The 27,385-nt window shown below is 45.7% G+C and overlaps 1 protein-coding gene and 1 pseudogene across 1 annotated transcript in view; one reads left to right on the top strand and one right to left on the bottom strand.

Annotated features, from left to right (window-relative positions):
* The window catches only part of LOC126161548 (protein Wnt-6-like), a 651,979-nt gene that overhangs the window by 321,297 nt on the left and 303,297 nt on the right, over nt 1-27,385 (top strand). The window lies entirely within an intron of this gene.
* Nucleotides 3,497-3,614, bottom strand: LOC126164284 (5S ribosomal RNA; annotated as a pseudogene).

The following is a 27,385-nucleotide window of genomic DNA, read 5'->3' on the forward strand; positions in this document are numbered from 1 at the left end:
GAGTATGCCTGCAACAGACCTGGCGTTCGCCGTGCCTAGCTGACGTGACGTCACGAACAAGCGCCGAGGTCTTCCTTTGAGTCGATGTTGACTCTACTCGCCGTTCTTCTTGTCATAGATAATTACAGCTCTAATGACGCATACACCTGCCGATTGTGCGTACGCGTACCAAGTTATATTGACATTCGGCCATGTCCTCTGTGTGCTTCTTTTGTCAGACAGCGTGTGTAGAGGTAGATGTAGACAGGATCCAACGTGTTTTTAATTAACCACACGTCAATACTACCCGCCGAGCAGGTCAGTAGGCCTATAAGAAGCAATAGTAAAATTCTTGGAAAATGTGTCTATTACGACGCGTGAAGAAATGTGGCCTCAACTTGACGGCGCACCAGCGCGTTTTACACTTCCCATTTGAGACCAACTGGTGCAGCATTCCGGGAAAGGCGGACAGGTCGAACTGGGTTGCAAGCTTGGCGGTCAAGCTCTCCGGAGTTGACTCTGAGCGACTTTCTTGTGGGGCTAGATGAGGAGATTTGTGTGCAACAGGCCTGAATAGGCAGTGTAGCCTCTGCTAGCGCAGGTCGTGGGTGTTGCGTGAACGATTTTGCGTACTCCAGAAATTATTGACTGAATTATCAGGTCTCCATTTTTGCAACTAATGCTTTCTTTAACTGTTATTTATATTAGCAGCAGGGAAGGAAACTAATTCAAGCAAAAATTGTAGTTGGATGAAACACACATGAATTCATGACACGATGTTAGTGATGTGAGTTACTTATATTCTGGTAGCACTGGGAGAGAGCGTTGGGTAAAGTTGCAGGAAGGAAGGAACGAAGAAAGGAAGGAAAATTGGGTTTAACGTCCCGTCGACATCGATGTCATTAGAAACGGAGCACAAGCTCTGATTGGGTCAAGGATGGGGAAAGAAATCGTCCGTGCCCTGTCAAAGGAATCGTCCCGGCATTTTCGCAGAGTGATTGAGGGAAATCACTGAAAACCTAAATCTGGATGGCCGGTCGCGGGTTTGAACCGTCGTCCTTCCGAATGCGTCGAGTTAAAGTTGTGGGATAAAACAGGATCTTCTGCGAAAGATTTTGTTTGTATATATGAAACAGAAGTAATTGATGAGATGCAGGTGTTGGGAGATTTACAGGATTGCAGTCAGACAGGTGAAGCCTTCATTTGGGTTGTAAGAGTTGCGTAGGTTAGAACTAATAAGGATTGCAAATTTCGAGAATGATTTCATTATCTGCGAAGGACTGGAGATTATGATCACCCAAGGAAAGGACATGGAGTGCTTGGAGATGGAGGGAAGATTGGGTATCGTAGAGGCACGGTAACAGCCCAAAGCATCAGAGTAAGGTATGGGGACTACGAGAAATGCGGGACTGGCGATGTTGTTCCAGCTGTTTGAGAAGCTGTAGGAACTCTACAGCAGAACTTTTCCGGATATGTTTCACCCGTCATTACAATGTTTTATAGGCCTTCGTTACAAGCGGCCTTCATCAGGGTATTGGATTTATTGGGCGTATGAGAGACCTAGGAACTTCATGAGTTGGCACAGGATAAGGGTGGGAGAAGAGGTTTGATATGGAAAACATGACAGAGCGCATGGAAAGAGCGCTAAAACTTAGGAAAATGTGCACTTCTGCTTGTGAAAATTGCAGCACCCAGTAGGAATGGTCGGATTCATCCCCAAATCAGGAGATATGTGGAACACTGTAACCATAAGAAATGATTAAAACTGAAGAGGCATGTCGTGCACGTAGGCAGAACTGCGCCCTCTTTCGTGTGACCGGACACGTAATTGTTAACGCCACGCTCAATCGAGGTAGTACCGTCAAACGATGTGGAAACGAGCAAGTGAGTACCAGTATGCCTCTTCGACGTCAAGGGACGCAATATCGGTACGTGAGTGAATTCGAACGCAGCTGTATGACTGGCCTCCAGGAAACAGTTTTGTGGAACCGTGACATTGGTGTTCGTTCAGTATCCAATGTTACGACAGAGATGCGTGCGTGGAACCAGTGGATAGAAGAGGGTCGTACATAGCGAAGAGTGCGTACCAGACCACAAAATGTGGTCACAGTGCGGGATGACTACCATCTCATCCGTTTGGTTATACCGGCCGGATTGGCCGAGCGGTTCTAGGCGCTACAGTCTGGAACCCTGCGACCGCTACGGCCGCAGGTTCGAATCCTGCCTCGGGCATCCATGTGTGTGATGTCCTTAGGTTAGTTAGGTTTAAGTAGTTCTACGTTCTGGGGGACTGACAGTTTTGTCCTATAGTGCTCAGAGCCATTTGAACCGTATGGTTATACAGACGAAGCAGCTTCGTCCAATGAGTTGAGTAGATTTTGATGGACTGCAACGGATGTGGACATGTCTGCGTCGACAGTTCGACGCCGTCTGCTAAGGGTTGCTTCCAGTGGCCAGAAACCACCAACGCATCAGACTGCAACGGGCACGTGAATGCCACCGCTGACGTCCTGGGTGGCTAAATGACTAAGTGGCTTTCGGACGAGTACCGCTTCAACTTGTCCTACAGCGATACCCGCGTGTATTTCAGATACTACCGTGGTGAAAGCAATCGGGCAAACGGCAGTGCTGAGCAGCATAGCGGACAATAAGTCAAATGTAATGGACTGGCGCGCCATTGGCTATGACGTGCGATCTCGTCTGCTACATATTTAGGACCACCTGGACAGCAACAGCTACATCAAGGAGGTTTTAAAGGCTGATGCATTGGCCCTATCGCAGGCAGCCGCCATGCCATTTTTCAGAAGGCGAATGCCCGCCCACATACGCCGAGGAAAATGCTAGCCTTAATTGATGAGCAACGGGTCCCACTGCTGACCTGGAGTACTCGTTGGCTGACATGTCATCTACCAAACATACCTTGGGTATGGTCGGTCGACAGCTTGTTCTTTTTGGTCTTCCTGCAACTGCTGTCGATGCTTCGCGGATGCGCACACAAGCCGCCTGGTGTTGTGTTTCACAGCAGTATAACCCGGCCCTCCATGCCACGACGCCTAGAAAATCTGATTGCAAAAGTTGGCAGCTTCACACTGTATTGAATTCTCGGGCTTAGAGTACATGTACTGCTCTGTAATTCTTATCATATATGTATTTCCATGTCCCTAATCTGTGGAATAATCTTCTTTGTAATGACAAGTCACCATTTTGCTGTTACAATTTTCACAAACAGCAGTGTAATATCTGTACAGTATGTTTAAAATAAGCGTCCTCCAGTCAATAGTACTGGTCAAAACCAGAATAAATATTCCTGTAATTAGCATTCCGTCTTCAGGCCACAAGTGGCCTACCGGGACCATCTGACCGACGTGTCATCCTCAGAGGAGGATGCGGAGTGGAGGGGCTTGAGGTCAGCAAACCGCTCTCCCGGTCGTTATAGTGGTATTCTTGACCGAAGTCTGTACTATTCGGTCGAGTAGCTCATCAATTGGCATCACGAGGCTGAGTGCACCTCAAAAAATGGCAACAGCGCATGGCGGCCAGGATGGTCACCCATCCAAGTGCCGATCACGCCCGACAGCGCTTAACTTCGGTGATCTGACGGGAACCGGTGTACCCACTGCGGCAAGGCCGTTGCCCATTCCTGTAATTACATGTACGGAAAAGAATACCTGTTGAGGTAAGGATTCATTTTACTCATGACGAATGAGGTATAGTATGCGGTCGTGCAGGCCGCCATAATAGATGGCACAGTAAATAGAGACTATATGCACGTGTGGGCAGATGCAATTCTCGAGCAGTCATGAAGGAGAGGCATCAGGATCGCTTAAATGCCAGTTTATGGACAGGAAATGTCGGTGACAGAGTTGTAGTGCCATACAGTATGCCAAACAGATTAACAGGTGCTGTGTATCACCATCGATCTCAGCCCTGCGTTACCAGCTCTGTGGAGAGCGTCACCCTTGCAGAGACACAATGACTCTGGTTTATGCACGACGGGGCAAAACCCCATTTTCTACGTATCGTGTGACAATAAAACACCTCCGCAACACTTCAAGGGCGACGAATTAATCGAGGAGAACCCGTGGCATGCCTCCTCGTTTACCAGGCCTCGCCACGGGAACATTTAAAGGCACTCGTATATGCCCAACCCACCGACAATGTGCAAATGTTACATGAGCATGTGACCAAGGCCTGCAGCACAATCCGAATGGAGCCAAGTGTATGCGAGAGTGCGAGATTCACTGCGAAGACCGAGCGAGGTGGCGCAGTGGTTAGACACTGGACTCGCATTCGGGAGGACGACGGTTCAATCCCGCGTCCGGCCATCCTGATTTAGGTTTTCCGTGATTTCCCTAAATCGCTCCAGGCAAATGCCGGGATGGTTCCTTTCAAAGGACACGGCCGACTTCCTTCCCCGTCCTTCCTTAATTCGATGAGACCGATGACCTCGCTGTCTGGTCTCCTTCCCCGAAACAACCAACCAACCAACCATCACTGCGAAGAAGAGTTGAAGGATGTGTCGGGATGCGTCTATAGTGCCTGTAGTGTCTACTTCTACATAACAGACAGATAAAAATGGGACGACTACTAGGTTTAGAACCGATAACCTCCGAGTCCAGCGCCACCGCGCAGACGTCCATTAGGACCTCAGCTACGGAGCCACGTGTCTACTCAGCAAGTTACTGTACAGTGCATGGTGGAAGTTAAATAGTACTATTATTGACGATTTTCCCTCTTATTCCACTAGTGCATTGTGCCACAGCGAAGAGCCAAAGCATTATGACCGAATGCTAACGTGCTGGTCCACTTTTGGAACGCAATAGAGCATCGATTCTTCATGGCATGGGTTCAGTAAGTCCTTGGTAGGTTTTCGCTGATACGGAGCATCAGATATCTACGCACTCGTCACACAATTCCCTGAATTACGGGAGGGTGATATTTCTGACGATAGGGGGTTGGGGGGGGGGGGGCTGAATTATGGGAGGGTGATATTTCTGGCGATGGGGGGTTGGGGGGGGGGGGAAGGGAGTTGGCGACTGACAGCGTCCCAGATGTGTTACATGGGGTTCACGATATGTGAATTTAGTGATCAAGACATCAGCGTCAGTTTACTCTCATAATGCCTTCGATTACTATCACAGGACCCGTGGAAGTCCAGAGGAACGTCCCGCGTAGCATAAAACTGTCGCCCACCGGTCTACGTCCGTGTCAGCGTCCGTTCGCTAGATGATGGCGTATATGAACTCGACCGCCGACCTGGTGTAAAAAGATACATTATTCATCCCGCCAGGCGACACGTTAACATTGATCCACGGTTCAGATTCTATGATCCCCCGTCCGCTGCAATCGTAAGTGACGATGTCGTTGGGTCAACATGGGAAAACGTTGAGATCATCTGATACAGAGCCCCATGTCCAACAAGGTGCACCTAATGGTGTGTTCCAAAACACTTGTGTCTCCCCTAGCACTGTACTCTGTCGTCAGATCTGCCCCAGTTTTCCGCCTATCCTACTTCACAGAGGGGGCAAGCCTCCGACTTTCACGTTTATGTTGAGGCATGGACCTTCAACACCTTGCCGTCTGCTTGTGATTTCACCGTACTTCAACCAGTTTCCACATATGCTCACGATAGCAGCAAGAGAACGAACACCAGTTTCGCCCTCTCCGAGATGTTGCTGGGCCCCGGATCATAACAAATTATCCGTAGTCAATGCCGTTTATGTCAGTGGATTTCTGTTTTTTCGTCCGGTATTGTCACTAGAATGATTCCCTATTCCTTACACTGTTTCTTTACCGCATCAGGGTCACTGAATCTCGCTGTGGGCAGTGGTCAAAAGTATGTCCCTGTATGCACCCAAAACTCTCTTCCTAACTGTCACGAACCCAACGCGGAATACGCAGGAGGGGCAACAGAACTCCCACATTATTTCTTCGAGTATCAGTCTATATTTACCCAACACAACAACGTCGTCATTCTTGCAAATATTCACATGTAATTTCCCAGTACAGTCCTAGCAGCGTGCCGCTAAATTCACTACATTCACATTCTCATTCCTTCTTGATAAGGATCCAAATACTAGAGCAATATTGTAGAATTTGTCGCACCGGCGTCTTCTATGTGATTTCTTTTACAGAAGCATTGCACTTCCCGAGAAACCTTCCAAGAGATCTAGCTCTACCAGAAAATTAGCTACAGGCTGTAGCGAAAGATAGATAGTATACAAAATATGCAACAAACGAGAGGAACAATAAAAATGATTTAAATGCATTAAAATATATGACGAATCAATGGTACAATTCGCTGATGACATACCTATTTTGTTAAGGTGATGAACTGCGCTAGCTATTGAACTGAATAAGCATTCTGATGAGTACAGAATGTTGTCAGAGTAAATTAATCATGGTAATCTAAAAGTACGGAGGTGTAGCACAAATGACAGTAATCATAAACTTAACTTCAGAGTTACGGACCACGAAGTAGACAAAGTCAAAATAACTTGCAACCTTGAAAGCAAGATAATGCCTAAATTTGAAGAATAAATTCCAGGGAAAGTGTTTGGAGAACAGAGTTATATGGAAGTGAATCGTGGACTGTAGGAAAACTTGAAAAAAAAGGAAGATTGAAAACGCCAGAGCTGTGTTACAAAACGTTTCTGTGAATTAAATGGACCATATTTTCTCATCCTGTCCTTTCATCTCGTCGCTGTTATCTACATAGTATTCACGTCATAGATTACGCGGACAACCTCACGTCCGCGTAGTCTATGTCGAGAATACTATGTGGGTAACAGCGACGAGATGAAAGAACAGGATGAGAAAATATCGTAGGACACCAGGGAATAACTTCCGTGGTACTAGAGTTAACCGTATAGGATAAGAAGTATACGGCAAGAGAGAGTATGGAATACATCAACAAACACGCGGGGTGTTCAATAAGTAATGCAACACTTATTATCTCGGACAATTTCGGTTGAAAAAGTGAGCCCTTGCCCACGAAAGGCAAAGGTCCCGAGTTCGAGTCTCTGTTCGGCACACAGTTTTAATCTGCCAGGAAGTTTCATATCAGCGTACACTCCGCTACGGAGTGAAAATCTTATCCTGGAAGTGAGGAATTGGTTGTGGCACATCGTGGAATTTTCCCGCTTCGGTCTCTATAGTTCCATGAAAGTCCGATAGGTGCCGGCACTATACGTAACCTTCAAAATGGCTTCTGTAATAGAGGTGTGTTCCAAGCAGAGAGCTGTTTCTTTTGGAGGAAAACCAGAGTGTCACAGATATTCTTTAGGCTCTGGTAGAATGTACACGTACACCTGGCACTGAACAAAAGCACGGTGAGTCGTTGGGCGAGGGGCCTGTCATCATCGGAACAAGGTCCGACCTCCCGCATGCCTGCCGGCACTGTTGGAACGTGCGGAGGCTCTTATTCTAAATGACGGAGGCGTCACTAGCAAGCATCTTCTTGCACAACTGAGTGTCTGTTGTTAGTGCTGACACATTCGGCCATTAGTTTGGGTACTCATAGGTGTGTGCCTGCTGGGTTCCTAGCCGCCTAACAACAGCCCATAAGAAACAACGAATTGCTTCCGCGTTACGAGGCTGATCGTGACAATTGTTTGTCGAAAATCGTCACAGGCGATGAATCATGGGTTCATCATTTCGAATCCGAAACGAAATGGCAATCCATGGAGTGGCGCCACACCACCTCTACTCCGAAGAAAAAGTTCAAAGCCGCACCCTCAACCGGCAAAGTCATGGCGACTGTCTTTTGGGATTCTGAAGGGCAACTCTGAACTTTGCTGTGCTAGCCTCATGGAAATGAAGAAACGACTTCAGCGTGTTGTCCCCACAAAAATGAAAACAAACGTTTCCTACTTCATGACAATGCAAGGCCTCAGAAACACTGCGCAACCTATAGGAGCTCACAAAATGTCACTGGACTGTTCTTCCTCATCCACCCTACAGCCTGGATCTCGCATCTTCCGACTTCGATCTGTCTGGCCCAATGAACGATGCACTCTGCGGGAAGCAGTACGTGGGTGACGGGGAGGACATTGGTTCCTGAAGCACCAAGAAGTTGGCTCCCATGTCGACCAGTAGAGCGTTACCATGCGGACGTACAGGCTCACCAAATTGGGTGGCGAAAGGCCGTCACACCGCCACGTTGAGTGGAGATTATACTGAAAAATATGGTTTTGTAACAAAAGAGTGGGGAATAATATAGTGTATTGGAGTCCTAAATAAAATCAACCTGCTTTCATAAAAAATATGTTGCATTAATTATTGAACATCCCTAGCAGTTGAGGATGTTGGGAATAAAGCTCATTCTGAGACGATGAGGTTCACAATGGGATGGTCCCCTCCCCCGCGCCTTCGCCGTGAATAAAAAGGTGTGAAACGGAATACATCTCCACACGACTAGAAGACTGATGTCACCCCTGTACCCCCTTCGCTTCCCCCCCCCCCCCCCCCCCTCGTCCGCCGTGAAGAGAAAGGTATGAAACGAAATACCTGCCATTTAAAAGTACACACAAAGCACCAACAAGCTTTTGTTTCGACCTCACCCATTTATTGCACTAAGTATCGAAATGTGAGTGATCTCGACCGTGACACCGGCTAGTCATCTTGCGGACAACAATGAAATCGAAATGCGAGTGCTGAATGCCAGAGTGTCAGAGGGGCAGGGCAGCTGTACGTATACAGTATACACGGCGCTTGATGGGCGCTGGCTCGCTATCTGCCATCTGCGAATCATAAAGAGGCGACAGGCTGCGCTAAATACCGCCTCGAGGCCCGGACGAGGCGCGCCTATCTGGACGTCTTAAGGGGAGTTGGAATGCCGGAAAATGGAAAAAATTCACATTTTCAGTTTTTAACCTTATAACTTAATTTGAAATTTTCTGCTTAAAATGGTGCAAAATTTGTTAAGAAATTCCAATTGGAAGTATTTTTATTTAATTTTTCAAAATTACATGTGCGCCCAGCAAAGTTACCCATCTTGTGATTTGTACACATTTAAATCTTCGCATTTCCGAAAACATTACATATAGAAGGCTGTGGATTTCACTCTTCAGTTGTAGAATCTTTGATCCTTCCATAGGTACCATTGTTTTTACGACTAGCTGTGTTTATTGTTCAGTTTTTGATCTGTGAGTGTTTGTTTTGAGCCTCGAGTTTAGTTTGTCGCTCATTTGGAGTTTGTTATCTGTCTTGTTTTGACTTTCAGTGGTGAGTGCGTAGTTTCTACGATGCCTAGGAGTGCATCATTATTTAAAAAGCGAAAGTTTCGCGGTAATAGATTTACAAATAACGTTTGTTCAAGTGATTCTGCTTCAGCACCTGTTGATGCTGGTGAAAGTTCTGACGTTTGTACAGCTGAGATGTGTGAAGGAGACACGCCCACCAGTGCATCAAAAAAGAAGTTATCAAACTGTGCAAGTGAAATTACAGATGAAGCTTCTAATGAACAATATGTTTTAGTCGACTTTCCTGTTTTTACTGAGTTTATGAAGAAATGTTTGTGTTGTAATCTTTGTGGAGGTTCTTTTGATATGAACATAACAAAATCTATAGGACTTTCCTGCAAAATTGCTATAGTTTGTGCCAGTTGTGAAAATGAGACCTGTTTTTGGAGCTCTAAAACATGCAGTAGCAATTTGTTTGAGAGTAATATCAGGCTAATGTATGCAATGAGAGCAATTGGTAAAGGACATACTGCTGCTCAAACATTTTGTGCCATAATGAATCTTCCACCTCCACCTGCTAAAATTGACAATTACACTGAAGTGATAGGAGATGCTGTTCAGTCTGTAGCAGATTTATCAATGAAAGCTGCTGCCAGTGAAGCAAAATATATAAATGAAGGAAACCCAGATATCCCTGTTGCTTTTGATGGAACCTGGCAGAAAAGGGGTCACACATCCAAAAATGCTGTTGCTACTGTTACTAGTGTGGACAGCGGTAAAGTTTTGGACTATGAAGTGCTCACTAAACATTGTTACCATTGTGCATCTGGTAAGATAGAAGCAGCTCACATATGTAGCAAGAATTATGAAGGTACGAGTGGAGGCATGGAGGCTGCCGCTGCTGTGAAAATGTTTAGCAGATCAGAAAAAGAACGGGGAGTATTTTACACAAAATTCCTTGGAGATGGGGACTCCAAGGCATACAAAAGTGTTACAGAATCCATGCCATATGTCAATAAGACAATAACTAAACTAGAATGTGACGGTCATGTTCAGAAACGAATGGGCACTCGTCTAAGGAAACTGAAACAGAATCTGAAGGACAAAATTTTGTCAGATGGTAAAACCATTAGAGGTCGCCTGTCAGATAAAATTATAAATGAATTACAACAATACTATGGTATGGCAATAAGAAATAATGCAAATAATTTGCAGGAAATGAGACAAGCTGTATGGGCCACATATTTACATCGATCATCAACTGATGATAATCCTCAACATTTTGCTTGTCCAGATGGTCCTCAGTCATGGTGCAATTATAGAAAATCTCAAGCTACTGGGGATCCTTATCACCATAAAAATTATATTCCATTGGCTGTTATGGAAGTAATTAAACCAATATATAGAGACTTGGGGCATCCTGATCTTCTGCGAAAATGTCTTCATGGTTGTACCCAGAATCAAAACGAGTCGTTCAACAACCTCATTTGGACTCGTGTACCTAAGAATGTATTTGTTGGGATAAAAACATTGAAATGGGGAGTCAGTGATGCTGTTATTTCATTCAATGATGGTCATATGGGTAGGCTAAAGGTCATGGCAAGGCTCGGCATTGCTCCTGGTATCAACACCATCAGAGGTCTTCAGCTTCTGGACAGCGTGCGAGTAAGGAAGGCTCAGTATGCAGCTGAATTTAATACAAAAAAAGCAAGGGCAGCAAGGAGAAGAAAGCTTCTAGGTGAAGAAGAAGAACTAGAAGATGACCCTGATTACTCTGCTGGACACTTTTGATAATAGAATAAAAGGTATTTGTGAATTTTCATAATAAATTACTTTAATCGCATTTTCTGGCATTTGACATTTTTAGTGTTACATGTACCTTTATCTCATAAACCACTCAACCAACAACATTCAAATTTTCAGAAATGCTGCAAAACAGTTCAAAGAGGCCACTGAACTAGAATCATGACAAGAACTGGCTTATTCTCTGAACTAGGGAAGTTTATGTTATACTTTTTCCAATAAAAAATGGCTTAATGGTAAAAAATTCATAAATACTATACCAACAAAAAGAAAACATTGGTTCTAGTTCAGTGGGCTCACAATATATGCTGAAAACCTCTGCCAGAATTTCAAAGTTCTGAAGATAATAGTTCCAAAGAAAAAGGTACACAAAGTTAGCAAATTTAACATTGGCGAGATAGGGCATTCCAACTCCCCTTAACTCGCCATCCCGCTGCACCGGAGAAAGGCTCGCCGGAGTAAAAAACGAACCACTCAAGGGGCAACCGAGAGGGAGAAAAAAAATACGAAAGTGAAACATAATATGTTGTCTCAGCTTCTCATGATTTGTTGGTAGTATAGATCAATATCAGTCTTAATTGATACCATAAAGATGTTAATATTCGTCCGTGACTTGTTTCCAAACTGGTTTCCGAAGGGGCCCCGTTGTTCCCGGTGTGAGGTGGGGGGCGCAGCTGGGCGGGTAATGCAGCGCTCCGGGCGGCCACAGACGGAACCAATTCCCACCGTGTGCGCCGCGCCGGCGTGAATAGCGTGAGCTGTTCCCACAGGCAGAACAGAACCACCTGTTCCGCCGCGCTCGCACTCTGCCTCCGCCGAAAGCGGAACTCAACACAGTCGTAAATATCCTACACAAACCGGCGCTCACTTACAATGCCTGTCATTAATATTCGCTCAAACACTGTTCTCAATAATTTTTGATGCCAATTGAATGATTTAGAATGAAACGCTAAGGTTTAGTAGACAGATAGCAGTTAAAAACGAAGCGTATTTGAAACACTGTAAAATATTAATAAACAAATGTTTGAAAATAATTAATTTGGAATGGCCGCAAAGGGACGAATCGAGAACGAGTTTTCACTATTCAGCGGAGTCGGCGCTGACTTGAACTTCATGGCAGACAAGCTGTGTCCCGACCTGGGGCTCAAGCCTAGATTTTTGTCTTCTGAAGTCAGGTGCTCTACTTACTTTCGAGCATCTCAGAAGATCTCCAGCAGGCATTCCGGGATTAGCTACTCCTCGAAGAAAGGTTGTGCAGACCATGCAAGAGAACATCTCAGAAACATATGTTAGTGCAATGTCAGTATTTGACAGTGTCTGTGAAATGTTCCTTCGGATATATTATGCATGTCCCAAGGAACAGACGCAGCAGACGATTTATAGCTGTATTAAATCACGAAATATTTTCGCAAATTGCGAATACGGTATCACCACAGCTACAGAACTTAGTGAAGAAAATGAAAATTTGTGCTGGACCAGGATTGCTTTCCCCAGTGCTCGCATAATTATGTGAATCCCGCACACACATGTCCGAAGGAACACTGCGTAGTTCTTTATAGACACTGCCAAATACGGGCACTGAAATCTATTTCATACCAAAACCAAGGACATCTGAGGAGAAAACATAAATAAGTATCTCTCTGCACAGGGATCACATAATTGTGCGAGCACTACGTGTAGCCGACACTGGGACAAATGAAAGTTTGGGTCTGTCCGTGAAGTGCGCGAGGACAGCCGTACGAGCTGGGTAGCGCAGTGGTTAGCACATTGGACACGCATTCGGGAGGACGATGGTTCAAACCCGCGTCCGGCCGTCTTGATTTATGTTCTCCATGATTTCCAAAATCGCTTAATGCAAATGTTGTGATGGTTTCTTCAAAAGCGCATGGCCACTTCCCTTCTCCATCCTTCCGTAATCCGAGCTTGTGCTCCGTCTCTAATGACCTCGTTGTTGGAGGGACGTTAAACACTAATCTCCATCTCCTCCTCGGACAGCTGAAGCGGTTAAGGCGACCGCCCGAGTAAAGAAGGAAATTCGAGTTCGAGTCCCGGGCCTGCACAAATTTTCGGTTGTTTCCTGTAAATTTTATAACTGCCGGTAGAATATTCGTGATTTGCGAATACATTTCAGTAGCACCTTAGAAATTTTGAGGGCAAGAGAAGAGGAACTTGTGGAACAGAATTCTGACAGCGGGTGATAAATCGTATTTTTATGGGTCAATCAGTAGAGCACTTGCCCGCAAAGGGAAAGATTCGAGCCTCAGAACCCGCTCCAGCACAAGATTTGAATCTGGCAGCAAGTTTCAAATCAGCACACATTCCACTGCAGACTGAAATTTCATTCTGGAAAGAATATTCTAGGTTGTGGCTAGGCCATTCCTCCACAATATCCCTTTTCCAGTAGCGTTATCCTGAAAGATAGGCAGAAGAAATTCTAAGAAGTTCGAAAGGTAGGAGAAAAGGTACTGGCGTTACTGAAGCTGGCAGCGACGGTCGTTAAATCGCACTTGGTTGGCGCTATCGCTAGAGCACCTGCTCGCGAAAGGCAGGGCTAAAAGAATCGAGTGAGGCACGCAGTTTTCACTTGCCAGGGAGCTTCAAAGTATGAATTGTTAATATTCGGTCACGTAAGATCATAGTTTATATTACTTAGTATAAAAGCGCTCGTCGTATGGTATGATCCAGCCTGTTTCTTCCTGTCCGCCTCTTTGTGAGTGTATCGAACTGCCATTGGTATAAATGGCTCCGAAGATACGCAAAGGAACTAACATGTAATTCCAACAGTGACATCTTGTCATCTTTTACCTTGCAAAGGATCAAAATCGTAGAGATATTCCTAAATATACCCTAACGTACGGCTGAAGGAATAATAAGGCGATTTGAAGAGGAGGAACGCATAGAATCTCTCAAAAAATAAGCTTAAGCGTAGTTCTCCATTAAGTACAGCTAAAATTGCAGTCTATCTATTGCAAGGATGCGGCGAGCAAATAAGTGAATCTATTGTCCGAAGGGTCATCGGTGATTAACGTACAACAGAAGAATAGTTTGGAAACGACACTTCAGCAGTGTGCAGCAAGGTAAAAGGCTCCAGTTCACACGGGACCACTTTTTGTTTTTTTTTTCTTTACTGAGTTTCGATTGTATGCCGCTCTTCAGCCTACAGAATTTGTTTTTAAAAAGAGGAAGATAATAAATAATAAAAACAGGCGATAAAATCGGAGACTTAAATAGTAACATGGCGGAAAATCGTGGAACTTAAAACATAGAACAAAGGGTTGATGATACTAATAAAATACATATGAAGCTGACAGGTAAAATAATAGACAGACAATTAAAAAACACGGCGACAGTCTGGTTTCTCTGTTCGCAAGAGATGTAAAATTCACACCCAGCGACAGCATGATTTCTGTTTGCAATACTTTGGAAAGACGAACAACACTGAATATACACTTGAACACTGCACTAAAAAGTTGGCACAACTATGACATACCGCAGCCGAGGGCAGATGGGGGGAACCTGGACAGATGATGGGAAAGAAAAGGTGGGGGGGGGGGGGGGATGGGACCACTTTAACAAAGAGTCTAAGCGGTGGAAGGATAATGTATTTGCAGATGAGAGCAAATTCAGCGACTTTTCAAAAAAAATAAAAAATAAAAAAATAAAAAATAAATAAAAAGTCAGGGCTATATTTCCTCATGTTGTGTGGGAGACACTACTTTCATTGACAGCACGTTAAACGATAGCAGATGTCTCAACATCCTGACGAAAAAGAGAGCGAGGAAGTTGAGCATTATATCTACACTCCTGGAAATTGAAATAAGAACACCGTGAATTCATTGTCCCAGGAAGGGGAAACTTTATTGACACATTCTTGGGGTCAGATACATCACATGATCACACTGACAGAACCACAGGCACATAGACACAGGCAACAGAGCATGCACAATGTCGGCACTAGTACAGTGTATATCCACCTTTCGCAGCAATGCAGGCTGCTATTCTCCCATGGAGACGATCGTAGAGATGCTGCATGTAGTCCTGTGGAACGGCTTGCCATGCCATTTCCACCTGGCGCCTCAGTTGGACCAGCGTTCGTGCTGGACGTGCAGACCGCGTGAGACGACGCTTCATCCAGCCCCAAACATGCTCAATGGGGGACAGATCCGGAGATCTTGCTGGCCAGTGTAGTTGACTTACACCTTCTAGAGCACGTTGGGTGGCACGGGATACATGCGGACGTGCATTGTCCTGTTGGAACAGCAAGTTCCCTTGCCGGTCTAGGAATGGTAGAACGATGGGTTCGATGACGGTTTGGATGTACCGTGCACTATTCAGTGTCCCCTCGACGATCACCAGTGGTGTACGGCCAGTGTAGGAGATCGCTCCCCACACCATGATGCCGGGTGTTGGCCCTGTGTGCCTCAGTCGTATGCAGTCCTGATTGTGGCGCTCACCTGCACGGCGCCAAACACGCATACGACCATCATTGGCACCAAGGCAGAAGCGACTCTCATCGCTGAAGACGACACGTCTCCATTCGTCCCTCCATTCACGCCTGTCGCGACACCACTGGAGGCGGGCTGCACGATGTTGGGGCGTGAGCGGAAGACGGCCTAACGGTGTGCGGGACCGTAGCCCAGCTTCATGGAGATGGTTGCGAATGGTCCTCGCCGATACCCCAGGAGCAACAGTGTCCCTAATTTGCTGGGAAGTGGCGGTGCGGTCCCCTACGGCACTGCGTAGGATCCTACGGTCTTGGCGTGCATCCGTGCGTCGCTGCGGTCCGGTCCCAGGTCGACGGGCACGTGCACCTTCCGCCGACCACTGGCGACAACATCGATGTACTGTGGAGACCTCACGCCCCACGTGTTGAGCAATTCGACGGTACGTCCACCCGGCCTCCCGCATGCCCACTATACGCCCTCGCTCAAAGTCCGTCAACTGCACATACGGTTCACGTCCACGCTGTCGCGGCATGCTACCAGTGTTAAAGACTGCGATGGAGCTCCGTATGCCACGGCAAACTGGCTGACACTGACGGCGGCGGTGCACAAATGCTGCGCAGCTAGCGCCATTCGACGGCCAACACCGCGGTTCCTGGTGTGTCCGCTGTGCCGTGCGTGTGATCATTGCTTGTACAGCCCCCTCGCAGTGTCCGGAGCAAGTATAGTGGGTCTGACACACCGGTGTCAATGTGTTCTTTTTTCCATTTCCAGGAGTGTATATTCAATTTTTTCCAAGCACACGTGTGTGCGAGCGCCATCAGAGGTCGCTGGCCACACGGACCTGCTCGCTTCCTTCGGGTCACGTGGTTGCAGGTAGAGGCGGCTCCGAGATGTGCCAGACCAGCTCATTTCTTAGAGTCCTCTGGGCCACGCGCTGACCGCAGTAGTGGATCTGTCAATCAGAGCTCTCGTTAAGGTAATAGAATCTACAACGCCGTGCTACCGGCAGTGGCCGCTGCACTGTAGAGCCGCCAGTGGCTACCTCAGGAAGTGGTCTCTACACTGGAGACTGCAGCGGACTTTGGTATTGGCTGTTGCCCTTACTCTATGTTGTAACGTTTCAACTCCAAGTGATCACAGACTTAAACACTGACATTTTTTTGGGTCCATCTGCCCAATTACAGACTTGTGTCGGTCAAGTAATAACGAAAACTTTACCACGAATGATTTTGTAAAACCTCTTTCCAAGAAGAAGCTTTTTGTTCATGTGTTCTTTAATGAACTTGTTTGTCATTATTTACCCAGGACGTGTTCTCGCTTCACCTCCACTGGTGTGGGGAATATCAGTGATCTAGGAGGTGTTTATTTGTGATTGCAATTTTTCACGTGTATGCTGTGCCCCAGCTAGACAGTGTTTCATTTTTATGGCTTCTACGCCACGGGTGTGATGATACTGTCTTTCCATTCCAGCGTGACTAACCCAACAGACATTACTGCCCAGGCACTATTGGTCCTCCAAAACATGCAGTAGGCCGTGTAAGTGATGGTGGGAAAATGGCTGCCATTAGCATGACACGTCCTTAACTCTCCAACGGCCTGTCAGACATAGAATGCTTGGTGAAAGAATTCCAGTTGGCACCTCTACTGTTTCAACTGTTCGGCATAAATGCCGAGGCTTGGGCAAACTACGTGGCAGGGATGCAGCAACACATTTTTGTCCATGGTATCACAAGTGACACTTAGCAGTGTCCTCAGAAATACCACTTACTGCAGTAGCTCAACCCAGAGGTCGAACCCCACGCCAGCCGGCCAGAGTGGCCGAGCGGTTCTACGCGCTACAGTCTGGAACCGCACGACCGCTACGGTCGCAGGTTCGAATCCTGCCTCGGGCATGGATGTGTGTTATGTCCTTAGGTTAGTTAGGTTTAAGTAGTTCTAAGTTCTAGGGGACTGATGACATCAGAAGTTAAGTCCCATAGTGCTCAGAGCCATTTGAACCATTCGAACCCCACGCCATCCGATACGAAAATTTGAAGTCATAACTCCTAGAACATGTTGAGTCTCAAAAGCAAATGGTGGCTGCCCATCACTAGTTTTTCAGCTGATGTAAGTTCAGTGGACAATCTTGTAGGGTGTGGATAGCTACGTTGAAGGGTCTGTTCAAAGACTGCAGGTTCCAGTGTGCAAAACCTCACAATAAATCGTCTTATGCACTATCCCTAGTCTACGACACGATGCACGTCCACTGACCAGATGAAGATCTCCACAACAGTCTCCTCGAGCTCAAGGATCCAATGCTGGATACTTGCCTCTCCATCATTAGGGCTTTCGAACAGTGTCTTAGCTCGGTGACAGCGCTGCCGGACACCTCCCAGGTGTTTGCTGCCTGTCTCACTCGTCGGTCCAAGCTCCAGTCTCATCTTTCACATTGACCGAAGTTGGCCGTCTTGAATAAAATTCTTGTTAGTGTACGACGCTGCTCTCTTATTGTTTCATCACACAATAGTGTCGACAGTGCTATTTCCGCCAACCAAATGCTTGATCTGCAGCAAAATAGACAAAAAGCAGAGACCTACCAGTTATGTCCCAAGATGAACGTGCATTTCACTTATTTGGAGTCCCTCCCCTCTTTTCAGGTTCTGGGTTAGATGAGGTGCCCAGTGCCTACTCTACAGATGTATTGCACGTCCGTGCCCTGCTCCCATTTCTGACGGAGTCTTAATAGGAATGGCACTGACGTCCACTGTGAGTGGAGGTCAATGCTCTTCTCATGATTTTTCAAACTGATACAATATTCTTCAATGAGCATCATTCGCTGGGTGATTTATCGTCGCCTCGGCTCTCCTCTGCTTAAGGCATTTCTGAAACAGCCGTGTAGTATCAACAACAGCATCATCGAAGTCAAAGGCCAGTTTAATGCTCGGATCTAGTACCAGACAATCACCATCATGGTAAACATCCTTGTAGTTACTACAACGTAGGCCACGAACGTTCTTACTTTAGACCTTTTCAGCGGATTGTATTTTTAAGTCTGTGACTCTGCAAACAGTATTCAGTTATCTACGGCCAGCTCGTATTTACAGGACTTACACAACAAATATGAATGCGCTTTTTCATGGCCTATCAGCATCACAGGGTTTGAAGATCATGTCGCCCTACTCCTGTCGGCTACGCCCTACGTCATTAAGACATGCAACGTTACTTTTGCACTCAGGTATAAGCTTCTGAAAGAGCTCCATCACCTACAAGATGAAAGCATCTTAACTGCAGTCCCTAAAAGTCAGTGAGCCACCCTGGGGTCGTCATTGTGGGAAGACCAAATAGGCCGCTCATGATTTGCGGAGATATTGCCCAGTCAGTCATCGACATCTAACCTATCCCAAAAGCCGAAGACACTGTAGTACACCTTACTGGGGGAAGATCTTCACAAAGATCCAATTATGAGATGGATGCATGCAACTCTCCTCAGAAGACGTGTCAAAAATCTTATTCTTGATAACACCCCTATTGGCCTCTTCCACTATAACAGACTTCCTGTGGCGTTGCCAGTACGCCAGCTATTTTTCAGCGGTACTTAGAAAATTCTACGATGGATTTGCCCAGAATGGCCAGATTGTCACAGGTAAAAGTCCTGAAGACTTAGCGACTAACGCCCGGGTTCCCGGGTTCGATTCCCGGCCGGGTCAGGGATTTTCTCTGCCTCGTGATGGCTGGGTGTTGTGTGTTGTCCTTAGGTTAGTTAGGTTTAAGTAGTTCTAAGTTCTAGGGGACTGATGACCATAGATGTTAAGTCCCATAGTGCTCAGAGCCATTTTTAGCGACTAACCTAGACGCCTTATGTGCTATGATCAAGCAGGCCAATCTAAAGTGCAACAAGGACAAATGCTGTTTTTTGTACCACAGGTCGAACGTTTGGGACATGTCTTAAGTGCCTCAAGGATAAGGCCCATGTCGCCCAAGCCGTCCAGAAACTTCCGGCCCGTAAGGACATTAAACAACTCTAAACTCTGTTGGGACAACTCAGTTACTATAGGAAATTCATCCCCCATGCAGCAGCCATAACTGAATCCCTCAATCAGTTACTGCACAAAAAATGACAAATGAAATTGGATTCCTGTGTATGACAAAGCCTTCCGAGATCTAAAACAAGCTCTCCTTAGTCCAATATACCTTACAGTCTATGACTCGTCCAAGTCCTTGACTGTAACAGGTGACACATCAGACTACGTCTTGGACACAGTTCTGTCGCATGAAGTTAACAAGGTGAAACGCCCTGTTGCCCTCAACTCCAGAACATTCACGTAGGCGTAAAGCAACTACAAACAGAATAGGAAGTCCTGGCTATTGTTTTGCGATGAAGAAGTTTGCACCCCTAACTGATCATAAGCCTCTTCTGTCATTGTTCAAGGTTGATTCGAATATTCCAACCAGTACGGCACGTCGTCTCCAGTGGTGGGCGCCATTTTCGTCCAGATACTTCTACATCTTCAAATATCATTCCATGCGTCAACATACAAATGGTGATATCCTTTCCTGGCAACCAATGGGACCCAGAATTTGACTCCGCACTGGAGATCTTTTTCCACACGGATACCGAAGCAGAACAAGCGGTGGCCACGTTCCCACTAGATGTGGCACTCATCATCTGCTGATCCTCTGAGGACCTGGTAGTCTGAGAACTCCATCAGTGAACCACAGTTGGCACAACTGGACCACTCAGTATTACAAACGCCCCGGTATCGTCACAACGAATTATCGACTCTTAAAGTCTCCCTATTACTACAGGGGGACAATGGTCGCACTCATCTAGTATTCCCTTACACCCTCAGCTCAGTATTACAAACGTTCTGGTATCGTCACAACGAATTATCGTCTCTTAAGGTCGCCCTATTATACAGGGGGACAATCGTCAAGCTCACGTAGTATTCCCTTACACCCTCAGCTGACGCATTTTTGTCACTCCTCCACGAGGAGGATTGTTCTGACCATCGGCTGGTTAGGCAACATGTATGTTGCCGTGGGACTGACACCGACGTTGCCAACACCATTCCAGTACACAAAAAAATGTAAGAGTGTACAGGTAGCGCTGGCTCAGTAATATTTCCTCTGGCAAGATGCTTCAACAGTATTGTTGCACCTCCTTTTGCCGGCCGAAGTGGCCGAGCGGTTCTAGGCGCTACAGTCTGGAACCGCGCGACCGCTGCGGTTGCAGGTTCGAATCCTGCCTCTGGCATGGATGCTTGTGATGTCCTTAGGTTAGTTAGGTTTAAGTAGTTCTAAGTTCTAGGGGACTGATGACCTCAGAAGTTAAGTCCCATAGTGCTCAGAGCTATTTTTTTTTTTTTTTGCACCTCCTTTTAGATTTTGCTGTTACTTCTTTGGATATCAAAGTTAACTGTTATCGACGCTGGCAGCGGGTTCTCACATGTGTCACGCATGTCGTCGACATCCTCCGCTCACATAACTGAAGCCCTGGCTCGTATTTTCTCCAGTCCACATGCTCTGAATTTTCCACTTTCTGCACCGACATTGGCATCTCCTTGGTGCATACGGCACCCTTCCATCCAGTGCCCAACAGGCTGGCAGAGAGATCCATCAATCAGAGATTTCGCTTAGAAAATCGTCAGAATCTCTGTCGCTGTGCTACCGCAAGTCACCACGCCTAGTGGAGTCGAGAGTGACCACCTCAGGCATCGCCAGGAACTGAGCTCTGCACCGGAGGCTGCAATGGACTTTGGTATTGACCATCGCCGTTACTCTGCGTTGTAACTTTTCAACTCCATTGCCGACTCAGACGTTAACTTTGTCATTTATTGGGTCCGCCTGTCCATTTACGGACTCGTGTTGTGACTTTAACATGAACGGCTCTTGGAAAAACTCGCTCCAGTAATAAGTTTTTGTTTATGTGTTCTTTAATAAACTGTTTCTCCATTTGTTACTTGAGCTGTGTTCTCATTCCACTTGCACTGGCGCCGGACATATCAAATAAGATGAACGCATTACTGACACCAAAGTGATTTATTGGGATGAAGTGATTAAAAAGTCCAACATAACAGAAGGTATCGCCAAAAAGTTCACTTTCTGCAAGATCGATAAGCCACGTGCCAAGGTCAGTAACCGAGAGAGTGAGCTGTCTCCGAGGTCTACTATGGATAGAACTTGCCTGATTCGATTGGAGAGGCTCTTGATGTCCTGGGAAGCACCGCACTATCAACGCTGACACCGCAGCGTCAGCACTGGCAATACATCACTTGGGCACTCGCCTCGCTGCCCTAGCCTCGGAAGAACAATCGAAAATATCAAGGCTGTTACAATACTTAATAAACACTATACATTGTACGCAGTGCCAGACGGTGGGTATGGCGGCGAGATCCTACTGATCCAAAGTTTTAGAGAGGCACAGAGGTGTCTTCATGATGTGGGGAACCATCCGGTGTGACTCCAGGTCACTGCTTGAGAGAGGTCTGACAGTACAGTGGTATGTCACAGATATCATGCGCTCTCATATGTTTCCTCTCATGCGACAACATCTTGTTGCCATTTTTCATCAGGACAAAGTCCTCCACACATGTCACGTGTCGCTCTGAACTGTCTACGTTATGCTAAGGTACTCCCGTCACTAGCGAGATCACCATATCTCTCCCCAGTAGCACATTTGTGGCACCAGCTCTGTTGTCAGCTATGTCGCCCGTTTTCTGGTAGCTGCAAAGTTGGAATTCAAAATACCTCTAATACTGGCGATACACGTGTGGAAGAGTGGCTCGCCCACAGCTATTACAGTTCCTTCGGCCGCTGCCCCAAGACGTTTCGGCTCGTCTTCCGCGATTTGACTAAATTAAGCTAAACTTGCTTTCTTTATACGCCAACGGGCTTGCCTCACTGGTAACACCGGTTCCCATCAGGTCACTGAAGTTAAGCACTGTCGGTCTTGGCTAACACTTGAACGTGTGACCATCTGGTCTGCCGAGCGCTGTTGGCAAACGGGATGCACTCAGCGGTTGTGAGGTCAACTGAGGAACTACTTGAATGCGAAGTAGCGCCTCTGGTCACGAAATCTGACAACGGCCAGGACACTGGTGTGATGACCACGTGCTGGGAGCGACTGGGCGGTCCATCGATACTGTACGGACAGAGTTTCAGTTTCCTTCTTCTGTATTTACAGAATATCCTCAAAGTGACGCCCGTTGCGGCAAGAGCTGCCTGATACCCTGTGAGTACATTGCCAAACACTCGTCGAAATTCATCTACCGAAATTCATAAGGAAAATGCTAGCAGTACAGGTTTCTATTACAAGTCATATGTTTGCACTACGCATTCATCATAAACGTAATATACAAGATACTAGTGTGGCAGAATGTGCCATCGCTGATTTTGGACAAATGTATTGCCTACAATGCCCAGCAAGTCTTTATTAATCTTAGCGTATTTTTTATAATCTGGTTTGTCATTGTACTTAATTATTTTGCTGATCAATGTTGACTGGAATACTCTCTTCCAAATTCTAAAGGTGGCAGGGGTAAAATACAGGGAGCGAAAGGCTATTTACAATTTGTACAGAAACCAGATGGCAGTTATAAGAGTCGAGGGACATGAAAGGGAAGCAGTGGTTGGGAAGGGAGTGAGACAGGGTTTTAGCCTCTCCCCGATGTTATTCAATCTGTATATTGAGCAAGCAGTAAAGGAAACAAAAGAAAAATTCGAAGTAGGTATTAAAGTCCATGGAGAAGAAATAAAAACGTTGCGGTTCGCCGATGACATTCTAATTCTGTCAGAGAGAGCAAAAGACTTGGAAGAGCTGTTGAACGGAATGAACAGTGTCTTGAAAGGAGGATATAAGATGAACTTCAACAAAAGCAAAACGAGGATAACGGAATGTAGTCGAGTTAAGTTGGGTGACGCTGAGGGAATTAGATTAGGAAATGAGACACTTAAAGTAGTAAAGGAGTTTTGCTATTTGGGGAGCAAAATAACTGATGATGTTCGAAGTAGAGAGGATATAAAATGTAGACTGGCAATGGCAAGGAAAGAGTTTCTGAAGAAGAGAAATTTGTTAACATCGAGTATAGATTTAAGTGTCAGGAAGTCGTTCCTGAAAGTATTTGTATGGAGTGTAGCCATGTATGGAAGTGAAACATGGACGATAAATAGTTTGGACAAGTAGAGAATAGAAGCTTTCGAAATGTGGTGCTACAGAAGAATGCTGAAGATTAGATGGGTAGATCACATAACTAATGAGGAGGTATTGAATAGAATTAGAGAGAAGAGGAGTTTGTGACACAACTTGACAAGAAGAAGGGTCCGGTTGGTAGGACATGTTCTGAGGCATCAAGGGATCACAAATTTAGCATTGGAGGGCTGCTTGGAGGGTAAAAATCGTAGAGGGAGACCAAGAGATGAATACACAAAGCAGATTCAGAAGGATGTAGGTTGCAGAAGCTTGCACAGGATAAAGTAGCATGGAGAGCTGCATCAAACCAGTCTCAGGACTGAAGATAACAACAACAACATCGTTGTTGTACTGTATTCTAATAGGTTCTTTTTCCAAGCTGCTTGAAAATTGCCCAATGTCGAAATTAAACGATAGAAAAACAAATAAAGTGAAACTGCAGGGAAATTTGTAAGACGTAACTGCTCTGGGCGTTGAAATAATTGCACTTGAAAATTTGTAACCGAACCGGGACTCGAATCTTGGATGTTCCGCTTCTACAGATCGCTCACCCGAATACCTTCCCGTCCGATCCAGTTCCGAGTGTTGTTCACCACTGATGTTGTGACTTCTTTCATTTTTTGTAACGCTCACAGCCTCATTGTATGCCAGTAAGGAGACGGACGATGATATTAACCCCAATGAAATTGTGGTATGCCCGTCGAAGCATATCTATACAATTATATGAGTGGTGTCTGCTCTTTCGGACATGTACGAAGGACAAACACCACATTTATAATTGTAACGTAAAACTGACTGTTGCCGGCGGGATGGAATAATTAAAAAAAAAATCGTCGCAGCTGCGGACACATGTACAATAAGAATCACTGGATTGAATTAACCTGTTAGTGCACATTAATATGTATTGTGTCCAACCGTTGACTTTATGATACTCTGTACTACGTTGGGGTACATTCAATGGCGTATGTGAATGATTTGGAGGAATGGCAACATATTTTTAGTCGAGAGCAGAAACCAGAGAAGGTAGTGGTGGCGCACACTAAGGTCTTACGAAGTTGACGTTCTAACTCATCCCCAAGGTGTTGCATTTCTGGAATGTTATTGTCCCCAAGCCATAGATGCTGTTTTTTGGTAGTCTGCATTGTCATGCTGATGCAATCATCGCCTGCTAAATGTTACTTTACTTTACGCAGTGCACTATGCTAGAAAATGTGTTCATGTCCTTCCCCATTTAGCTTTCCTTTAGCGCAATAAGGTATCACACTCTAACTAAGAGCCTGCTGGGGTGGCCGAGCGGTTCTAGGCGCTACAGTCTGGAACCGCGTGACCGCTACGGTCGCAGGTTCGAATTCTGACTCGGGCATGGATGTGTGTGATGTCCTTCTGTTAGTTAGGCTTAAGTAGTTCTAAGTTATAGGGGACTGATGACCTTAGAAGTTGTCCCATAGTGCTCAGACCCATTTGAACCATCTAAATAAGAAAAACACCACCTTTTCCGCCCTTCCACAATTCATATCTTGGGAGGTAACGTGCTCCAGGCATTAGCCAAACGCAGATCCTTCCTTTGGACTGCCACAGAATATAGCGTAGTTCGGCATTCCAAATCATTCATATCCAGTCATTAGCTCTCCAGTCATTAGCGTCTTTACACCGCCTCAAGCTCAAAATGGCTCTGAGCACTATGGGAGTTAACATCTGAGGTCATCAGTCCCCTAGAACTTAGAACTACTTAAACCTAGCTAACCTAAGGACATCACACACATCCATGCCCGAGGGAGGATTCGTACCTGCAACCGTAGCAGCAGCGCGGTTCCGGACTGAAGGGCCCAGAACCGCTCGGCCACAGCGGCCGGCCCGCCTCAAGCGTTACTTAGCTTTGACTACAGAAATGTGTAGCTTATGAGTTGTTGTTCGAAGATGGTAACCCTTCCTTTTCAACTTCCTATACATATTCTACTATTATCCGACAGTGTTTATTTCTTCGTGTGAGGAGCAGAATCCTTTCGCGACAAATGTTTTTGTTTCGTGCCAAATGTAAAAATGTATGTGAACATGTGTATCTAGCCAACACCCTAGTATTATTTCGTGTTAACAGATGTTTCGGTAATGCCTTTTCCACTTAGACGTGTTTCGCGGTACTTATGTAAATAAGGATCCTCTTACCAGGACCCTGTTACTTGGTGTATCCTTGTCAGATGAGGATCAGGTGGATATATTAGTCGTGTTCGCACGCTCGTAGCTTGATTAAACAGGTACACGCAGCAAGGCATGAAAAATGGCGCCTCAATCTCTCGCCGCAGCTGTCATTGCCACCGTATAAGTCTCAGCACGCGCGAAAAGCCAGGCGGTCAGCACCCTACATCGCAGTGACAAGCATGGAATGCACCCTTGACCCTGACATCGCCTTGATAACCTTCTAAGCTGCTGTCAACTGCCAGTTTTGCATTTCGTTCCTAGTAAAGCAGTAAAATGAGGAAGCAGAAGACAATTTAGATCACCTTTTTTATTGGCCGGTATATTAGACCCCAACAATTTCAGTAATCAGTGTAGATTACTGATGTAAGTGAAAAGTGATTCAAAATTTATCTCAGAATTTATCTTTCCTGACAATTCATCTGGTTTCATGCTTATGTATACATCGCACGCACTGAACAAACTCCAATATAGATGAATGTAGCATGTTTCCTAAGAAGAAAACTAAATATTCACACGTGGAGGTAAGGCACACATGCTGGAATTTATGAACCAAGGGAAAGGTGTAAGGTAACAAATTATCGAAGGCCAAATGTATGATAAACCCAGTACAATGTTTAATTAATCCATGTACCCAAAGTTAATTGTCATGGAAGAAAACAAATATCAGATTAAACCATTTAACATCCTCTCTGTACATCATGACACAAGAATACTTAAAAATAAATTAACGAACTTCTGAAAAATAACCTTTCAAGTGACAGAACCTGTTTGTAAGTCATTTGATTTTATGGATCGTTAACTCAGAAACGGACACTGGTCACCGTGTGTCCTAATGAGATCAAAAACGAGAACGGATGCTTAGAATTTTCCACGGCAAGTCCAAGTGCAAAATTCAACGCGAAAAGGACACGAGTTTACATAATCTCCAATACTGCTCTCAAACTGCAGCCATCTCACCAAACTGTTAAAAGTTTCTGGTCGGATGCGCTCCTATCAAATAGACGAGACAAATGTCTAAATCATTTCTGCTCGTCCTGGTCAAGTAGACAGTGATTTTTGCTATAAACTACAGGTTGACCAACCAAAAAAATACGCGCCTAGCGCTCCGATTGGCTGGCACCGGTCAAAGTGTTAGTGTCTACACAAAAGATTCCTGCCCATTCCTGTTTGCAAAGATGTACTAGTCCTCCAGATAGAGTCGGATAGTGGCGGATCGTCTACGAATTGACAAGTGACTTACGTGTGAAAGCTGTTCACACTACCGAATTGTCTTTCACAGTTCGAAACCCTAAGTAATCTTGCAGAAAAACGTATTTCAGTTGAGGTGCAGATTTAGTGTCCATTGCTGGACTGACACGTGTCATGTTTCATTCATAACTGATTTAAATTCATCACAGTCTGAGTCCTGTCCACGTCAGTTAATAAATATTTAATACTTGTAATAAGTAACCTCAGTGATCACCACGATTAAGCCGTCTACTTTTATAATGATTCCTTCCGTTTCCGGGTGGAAGTTTAGTATGTGCTATTTTCTGAAGGTTAGCTGGGTGCATGATGAGCCAGGGCAGGCAGAGAGGCCCAGGGCATTGGCTTGGTGTCGGGTCGTGTCTTCC

The sequence above is a fragment of the Schistocerca cancellata genome, chromosome 2 (genome assembly GCF_023864275.1).
Source record: "Schistocerca cancellata isolate TAMUIC-IGC-003103 chromosome 2, iqSchCanc2.1, whole genome shotgun sequence".
NCBI lineage: Eukaryota > Metazoa > Arthropoda > Insecta > Orthoptera > Acrididae > Schistocerca > Schistocerca cancellata.